Here is a 9424-nt window from a genome sequence, read left to right as displayed (position 1 = left end):
AGGCTTAATAGATCTGCCCCAATGTTTCAAAATGGAATGCATCAAGAGAACGGTGTTAGTATTGTAAAAATACACACAGCTCCTGGTATTTCCTTGTGGTCTCCCATCCAAGTACTAAAACCAGGACCAACACTGCTCAGCTTCCATGATCAGGAGAGATTGGGCAAATCCAGTGTGCTGTGGCTGTAGATGAGCTGGTGGTTTCTGTTACAGCTCTTCTACTTCTAACTTCTGGTACATAAAAGAATACATGTAAAAATTAAATGTACCAAGAAAATGGTGTTGGTAGTTTAAAAACACCTAAAGAATCTGATACTACCAAGCAGTCTCCCATCCATGTATTAACAAAGTCCAATACTGCTTTGCTTCAAAAATCAAATGAGATTGGGCATATCCAGTGTGGTGTGGCTTTAGATAAGCTTTGTGGTTTCTGTTAGAGCTCTTCTACTTCTAACTACTGGTACATTAATGAATATGTATAAGGTTGTAGTTTATCCAATATGCCTTTACTACCTTACCTTTCAACCCCCCCTCCCTCCCCTCTTCTCCTTATAGCTTCCTTAGTTCTCTCCTCCTCGTGTGTGCGTTATTTGTTTTCTCATACGTCCTAGAGGATGCTGGGGTCACATTAAGAACCATGGGGTATAGACGGGATCCGCAGGAGACATGGGCACTTTAAGACTTTCAAAGGGTGTGAACTGTCTCCTCCCTCTATGCCCCTCCTCCAGACTCCAGTTTTAGTATTGTGCGCAGTGATACTGGATGCACTACAGGGGAGCTCTACTGAGTTTCTCTGAAAAGACTTGTTAGTTTTTTTATTTTCAGGGAGGCTGCTGGCAACAGTCTCCCTGCTTCGTGGGACTTAGGGGAGAGAAGTATGACCAACTTCTAGTGAGTTCAATGGCTCTGCTTCAGGCTGACAGGACACCATTAGCTCCTGAGGGTGCTGATCGCTGGGTACGCCTAGATGCACACTCCCGCAGCCTGCCGTCACCCCCTTACAGAGCCAGAAGACAGGTGAGTAGCAGAAGAACAGAAGACTTCTTCTTCAGTGACGGCATTCTGAGGTACCGAGCAGCGAGCGGAACGCTGCGCGCCATGCTCCCACACAAACACAGGCACTGCAGGGTGCAGGGCACGGGGGGGGGGGGGGCACCCTGGGCAGCATAAATTCCTCACAAAAGGCTGGAAAAAGTGGACATTAGTGCCTGGGCACTGTCCTTACCCCGCTAGCGTAATTAATTATTTCTGAGCGGGACAGATACGCGCCATTACAGAGGCGGGGCTTCTTCCTCACCTCACCAGAACATCTTTAGAGCATTACAAGTCTATCACTATACAGTTTATTATTTCCCAGACTGTGTACTTTTGGCGCTGGATTGTGAGCTGAAAAATCCTCTGTGTCCCTCTGACAGATTTACTGACGGTCTGTCCCCCATAAGCCGGTGTGTCTGTGGGTACTTGGTATATGTGTGTCAACATGTCGGTGGCTGAATGTTTTTCCCAAGAGGAAACTATATTAGGAATGCAGACATATGATGGTGGCCCTGTTGGCACCACCAATAACTGACTGGGTAAATGTTTCAGTAATATCAGAGTAAGGTTGGATAAATCTGTGTCCCAGACACAGACGTAGAGAATAGATGTGATATTCATGGCTATGTTTCTTTTCCCTCAGGCCCCGCTGGGTCGCAAAAATGTTATTTTGCCCAGTTACTACACACTGATACTGACACGGATACTGATACTTATGTCGACCATAATGTTTCCTGATTAGATCCAATATTGGCAAGGAGCATTCAGTACATGATTGTGGATATTAAGGACATATTAAAATCACTGAAGACCCTGCTGTTCCTGACAAAGGGGTCTATATGTATGTATATATAGATATATAATGAAAGCTGATGTAACGTTCCTCCATCTCTGTTTGAGAAAGTCTGGGCCAGCTCGACAAGATGGTTTCAAATCCCCAAAAGGATTCTGGTTGTTTATTCATTTCCCGCCGCGGACAGAATAAAGTGGAAGTCACCCCCTGTTCTGCACGGGGCCCTGTCACAAATCCAGCGGATCGTATGCAGGAAGCTACATTATTTCTAGTTATGTAACCACGGGTACATTACTTAGACCTGCGATTACATGTGCATGGGTGAGTAGTAGTATTCAAGAATTGGTCGAATACCTTGTCATCCGATATAGATACCCTGGAGAGATGGGATACTCCTTACGTTGTATCATATCAAGGACACTGCAGCATACTTACGTGAGACTGCAAGGGATATAGGACTCTTGAGTTCACGGGCCAATTTCATGGCAGTGTCGGATAGGAGGGCATTGTGGATTCACCAAGAGAATGCTGATGCTGACTCCAAGAAGAAAGGGAGTCTCTTCCCTATGAAGGTGAAGCCTTGTTTGGTGACTGCCTAGTTAATTTGATCTCGGCAGCTCCCGCAGGTAAGTCAACCTTCTTGCCCTATGTTCCCTCCCAACGGATGAAGACGCATCATTATCTGATGCAGTCATTTCGGCCCAATAGATATGCAAGAAGTTAAGATTCCCCTTTCTTTGCAGGTAGAGGAAGGAGAAGAGAGAAGAGGTCTGCATCCTCTTCAAGATCGCAGGAGCAGAGATCATCCTCTGCTTCTGCCAAATCCACTGCATGACGCTGGGGCTCTCTTGCAGGAGCCCGCACCAGTGGGGGCACGTCTAAAACTCTTCAGTCAGTTCTGGATTCATTCGGACATGGACTCGTGTGTTTTACAAATAGTGTCCCAAGGGTACAAACTGGGGTTTCAAGATGTTCCCCCTCACCGATTGTTCAAACATTAAGTTACTGTGCTATTCCTGGGTTATATAGCGCTGGGGTATGTGCTGGCATACTCTCTCTCTGTCTCTCCAAAGGGCCTTGTGGGGGAAATGTCTTCAGAAAAAGTATTCCCTGTGTGTGTGGTGTGTCGGTACGCATGTGTCGACATGTCTGAGGAAGAAGGCTATATTAGAGAGGAGCGGGAGCAAATGAACGTGGTGTCTCCGCCGACACCTGATTGGATGGATATGTGGAATGTTTTAAATGCTAGTGTAAACTCATTGCACAAAAGATTAGACAAGGCAGAAGCTTTGGGACAGTCAGGGTCTCAACCAATGCCTAATCCTATGTCGCAGGGACTGTCAGGGTCTCATAAGCGCCCACTATCCAGATTGTTGACACAGATACCGACACGGATTCTGACTCCAGTGTCGATTACGATGATGCAAAGTTACAGCCAAAATTGGCAAAATACATTTGATATATGATTATGGCAATAAAAGATGTTTTGCACATCACAGAGGAGCCCCCTATCCCTCACAAGAGGGTACATATGTACAAGGGAAAGAAGCCTGAGGTAACCTTTCCCCCCTCACACGAGCTGAACGAGTTATGTGAAAAAGCTTGGGAATCTCCTGCAGATTTCCAAAAGGATTCCCCTTTCCCATCAACGGATAGGTTACGATGGGAATCCTCCCCTTGGGTGGACAAAGCATTAACACGCTTATCCAAGAAGGTAGCCCTCCCGTCCCAGGATACGGCTACCCTCAAAGAGTCTGCTGACCGCAAACAGGAGATTACCCTGAAGTCCATTTATACACATTCAGGTACCTTACTCAGACAGGCAATTGCGTCGGCCTGGGTGTGTAGTGCTGTAGCGGCATGGACGGATACCCTAGATAAGGCTACTATTTTATTGCCCCTGGGGCATATAAGAGATGCTGTCCTATATATGTGTGTATGCAAACTACAGGTGGTGCTGCAGGGCTCACACCCTTTTACTTGTCTTGTAGAGCAACTCTGGAGCTGTTACTGGGTCCAGCTGCTGCAAGAAATCAGCTTGAATGCTTCAGGGGCTTGGGCATGGCCAACATGAGCCCCACACTGATGGGGGTGTATAAAGCGATCTAGGGGTCATCCAAGCGCAACCCCACAAAGGCCGCCATGCCCTGCGTGACCATTTTCTCTTTTCATATGCAGACGAGGGTTGCAGCCAACTATGCCCATTGCTTGGATGACATCACCGTATGCAAATCCGTCTGCTGCAGACCTTTCCCCAGGAATGCTTGTACTAGTTGTTGCATATGGTTTGATGTTTGAGGGTGCTTCAGTATTAGGCAGCCTTCCGCCCTCTCATGTTCATCTGAAAATATGTGGTCTCCCTGCAGTTCCCTTGTGCTTCCTCAGTTGAATCTCCTTAACTTGACGGGTGTGTGCCCGAGCAGCCGCCCTCCACAGCCCTATCCCAGCACATGCTTTTCTTGCGTATGAGATCTCTTGATCATGAAGATAGTTCTCACAGGGTGAGGTTCATCCATTACATTTTAAAGTAGGAAGGTACAAATTACATATTCAAATTACATATATGTGCTGGATTCAAATGTTTTCCCCCCTTCCTTTCTCAATTGTGCCCATCAGCAGCTATTCTAATGTTGCTGCCAATGGGTGTGACACATTAATTTCTTCTGTGGGGTACACTGGACTCCACAAGGATTCACATTGGGGTGTAGAGTAGGATCTTGATCTGAGGCACCAACAGGCTCAAAGCTTTTGACTGTTCCCAAGATGCTCAGCGCCCCCTCCTCTATAACCTCGCTTCCATGAACAGGGAGCTCAGTTTGTAGTTGGTCTCCCTGCAGTTCCCTTGTGCTTCCTCAGTTGAATCTCCTTAACTTGACGGGTGTGTGCCCGAGCAGCCGCCCTCCACAGCCCTATCCCAGCACATGCTTTTCTTGCGTATGAGATCTCTTGATCATGAAGATAGTTCTCACAGGGTGAGGTTCATCCATTACATTTTAAAGTAGGAAGGTACAAATTACATATTCAAATTACATATATGTGCTGGATTCAAATGTTTTCCCCCCTTCCTTTCTCAATTGTGCCCATCAGCAGCTATTCTAATGTTGCTGCCAATGGGTGTGACACATTCATTTCTTCTGTGGGGTACACTGGACTCCACAAGGATTCACATTGGGGTGTAGAGTAGGATCTTGATCTGAGGCACCAACAGGCTCAAAGCTTTTGACTGTTCCCAAGATGCTCAGCGCCCCCTCCTCTATAACCTCGCTTCCATGAACAGGGAGCTCAGTTTGTAGTTGGTGCCTTCAGTAGCAGGCCACTTAAGAGGGGGCTGCCTCAGGCAGCCTATTCTTAGCTATTCATTTTGACAAGAAAAGAAGAACTTTTTTTTATAAGAATCTACAAGGGCTGCAGCAGGCTAGGTCTAATAGACATCTTTACTGCAGCTCCATCACTCCCAGCGGCGCAGTATACTCCCGCGCCCTGGTTGCTGGGTCACTGCAGCGGAGGCTCCGGTTTCTTCCTAAGGTCAGTCACACACACACCGCCCTCCGGGATCACGAGGCCGCTGATGAAAGGGAGGTAAGGGACTTCTGTGCCCACACTATACCGTGATCCAGCGTGGCTGTAGGGGGCGGGCCATGTGCGCACTGGCGTGGACACTGGTTACTGGGCAGCTGCTCCACTAGCCACCAGGGACAGTTAAGGAGCACAGCTCTGGGGGGTTTTCTCTTATATTAACCCCATTTTGTACTACCCGCAGTGCATTGTGATAGGTAATAGAGCCTGATTCAGGTTGGATTGCAATCGCAATAAGCAGTCCAACTGCAAAAATTGCTAAGAGCATACGCATGCGCCTGCATTTTCTGCGGCACCCCGCAGTTAATGCGATCGCCTCTGACTGTCAATCGGTGCTGGGGGGGGGGGTCAGCAACACTCCATTTCCAAGTCGGAGATGGAGCGGTGCGTGGGCAGGGCTTCAAAATGGGGTCGGCAACGGAGAAACAGGAGGCGTGGTCAGAGCGGTTGCATGACATCACATGCAGCAGCTGCGATCACAAAAATGGTGGCGGCTTCCTGCGCACACATACAGTCTGCACCAACAGGAGGCTAACCCATTTTTTATGATCACGCTGAACTGCACTGCGACTGCAATTTCAGCGTGGTCAAGAAGGGAGGCGGCATGCTGGGTGGCCCCAGCATGCGAACCAAAGGATTGCAAATTCTGTTACTTAGCAGAATTTGCAATCCTTACTGAATTAGGCCCATTGATTACAAAATTTATTTGTAAATATTTGAAGTTTTTCTTCAGGGACTAACACAAAAGATGCTTGGGGCTACTAACACATGGGTAAGCCACGTAAAGCTTCCCATGGGTCAGTGGCATCACAACGGGGTTGCGGCCCACACCCGAGTGTCACCCGCCAAGGGGGGTGACACCAAAGTGCCGGCTCCTCTTCAGTGACAGAATATGGGTGTTTCACTGTGACATTACGTGCAACACCCAGTTTCTGTCACTGTGCAGGAGCCAGCACCACTCACACACTAGTCCCCGGGTGCAGCACTCAACCCCCGGGATACCCGGAGCAACAAAATGGAGATTCAGGCCAACAGGCCACACCCCTACCTATGAGACCATGCCTCCATTTTACCATTGCGCTGCTTATCTGCGCGCACTGCATTACAATCTCCCTCGCTGCCTCTCTGGGTGTCACCAATGATAGTGACACCTTTGCCATGCTTGTAGCAGCTGGTCCTAAGATCTACGCCTCCAGCCCTGAGTGTTTGCCCTTGTGACTTGTTGATCATCATAGCGAAGCAGATTCTTACAGAAAACTGCAGGGGCTTAGATTAAAAAGAAAAACATTGACGAACCCATCATTTCAGCAACAGGGTCTGCCACACGGCTGACTGAAATGACTGGTTGGTTTGGACCCCCACCAAAAAAGAAGCAATCAATCTCTCCTTGCACAAACTGGCTCTACAGAGGCAAGATGTCCACCTCATCATCCTCCGATTCCTCACCCCTTTCACTGTGTACATCGCCCTCCTCACAGATTATTAATTCGTCCCCACTGGAATCCACCATCTCAGATCCCTGTGTACTTTCTGGAGGCAATTGCTGGTGAATGTCTCCACGGAGGAATTGATTATAATTCATTTTGATGATCATCATCTTCTCCACATTTTCTGGAAGTAACCTCGTACGCCGATTGCTGACAAGGTGAGCGGCTGCACTAAACACTCTTTTGGAGTACACACTGGAGGGAGGGCAACTTAGGTAGAATAAAGCCAGTTTGTGCAAGGGCCTCCAAATTGCCTCTTTTTCCTGCCAGTATACATACGGACTGTCTGACGTGCCTACCTGGATGCGGTCACTCATATAATCCTCCACCATTCTTTCAAAGGTGACAGAATCATATGCAGTGACAGTAGACGACATGTCAGTAATCGTTGCCAGGTCCTTCAGTCCGGACCAGATGTCAGCACTCACTCCAGACTGCCCTGGCTGGTTGGAATAGAAATCCGGTTATCTATGTGAGCAAATGACCATCAACGATTTACTCTCAAACACTAGAAAATGGACAAACATGGTCCCCTAAACAAATTGGTTAAATTTTGGGTTTAACCAATTTGTGTAATGACCATTTTTGACCACTTTTCTAGTGTTTGGGAGCAAATGGTTAATTGACATTTGCTAATATACATTACCAGATTTTCATTCCACCCATCCAGACTGGATAGATAGCCTGACAGATAATTGTGTAGTGTACGCCCAGGATAACTGTCAGTTGTGCTTTCTTTTATGACGGCACATAAATGGGTGGGCAGATCCAGAGCAAGCACTGCCCACTCATGCATAGTTGTCAACTGATGTGAAGTTCCAGGGGGCAATCTCAGTTATAAAGAAAAGTATCTGGAAATTGTCCCTAGTTTAAAAAAAAAATAAAAAAAAAATTGATCAACTCCATTTATTTAGTATGATATCCCAGCAGTCAGAACAACATACTTTATTAATTGACCTTGTTATCAGATTTTGGTGATCTTTAAGTAGACAAGTCAAATTTCATACCCCCTGTTATGGTGTAGGGTACCTGGCCTTCTCTGATGTAATCAGAGTTAGATTTGATTCAGTGATTTTATAAAAACATCTAGGAAGCACAATTTAGCAGTGGGTTGCAGAGAAAAAGAAATATGCTGGCAAAAAAATCAAATTGCGTGATTAAACAGCTCTTCATTTTCTGGCTTTTGAGTTCCATACAGGAAAAGGCAGTCTGTAACCACAACCCCAAAAGGCACTTCACAGGGACATGCTCTATCTAATAAAACAAACCCCAAGTCATATATATATATATATATATATATATATATATATATATATATATATATAAATAAGATTTTACTCACCGGTAAATCTATTTCTCGTAGTCCGTAGTGGATGCTGGGACTCCGTAAGGACCATGGGGAATAGCGGCTCCGCAGGAGACTTGGCACAACTAAAGAGAGCTTTAGGACTACCTGGTGTGCACTGGCTCCTCCCCCTATGACCCTCCTCCAGACCTCAGTTAGGATACTGTGCCCGGAAGAGCTGACACTAAGGAAGGATTTTGAATCCCGGGTAAGACTCATACCAGCCACACCAATCACACCGTACAACTCGTGATATTATACCCAGTTAACAGTATGACAACAACGGAGCCTCTGCACAGATGGCTCTCAACAATAACCCTTTTGTTAACAATAACTATGTACAAGTACTTGGGATGGGCGCCCAGCATCCACTACGGACTACGAGAAATAGATTTACCGGTGAGTAAAATTTTATTTTCTCTGACGTCCTAAGTGGATGCTGGGACTCCGTAAGGACCATGGGGATTATATCAAAGCTCCCAAACGGGAGGGAGAGTGCGGATGACTCTGCAGCACCGAATGAGCGAACTCCAGGTCCTCCTCAGCCAGGGTGTCAAACTTGTAAAATTTTGCAAATGTGTTTGACCCCGACCAAGTAGCAGCTCGGCAAAGTTGTAAAGCAGAGACCCCTCGGGCAGCCGCCCAAGAAGAGCCCACCTTCCTCGTGGAATGGGCTTTTACTGATCTAGAATGCGGCAGTCCCGCCGCAGAATGACAGTCCTGTACCACAAATCTGAGGTACTCCTGGTGAGGAGAGTAAATGGGGACATGCAGGTAAGCATCCTTGATGTCCAGTGATACCATGTAATCCCCTTCCTCCAGGCTTGAGATAACCGCCCTGAGCGATTCCATCTTGAACTTGAACCGTTTTATATACGTGTTCAAAGATTTAAAATTTAAAATGGGTCTCACCGAACCGTCCGGTTTCGGTACCACAAACATTGTGGAATAGTAACCCCTTCCTTGTTGAAGGAGGGGTACCTTGACTATCACCTGCTGCAAATACAGCTTGTGAATTTGCCTCTCTATCACAGCCTCCCTGTCCAAGGGAGATGTTGGCAAGGCAGATTTTAGGAAACGGCGAGGGGGAGACGTCTCGAATTCCAGCTTGAATCCCTGAGACACTACTTGTAGAATCCAGGGATCCACCTGTGAGCAAGCCCACTGATTGCTGAAGCACTTGAGACG

This window comes from Pseudophryne corroboree, unplaced genomic scaffold, assembly GCF_028390025.1.
Source record: "Pseudophryne corroboree isolate aPseCor3 unplaced genomic scaffold, aPseCor3.hap2 scaffold_524, whole genome shotgun sequence".
NCBI lineage: Eukaryota > Metazoa > Chordata > Amphibia > Anura > Myobatrachidae > Pseudophryne > Pseudophryne corroboree.
Note: the sequence above shows the minus strand (reverse complement) of the source record.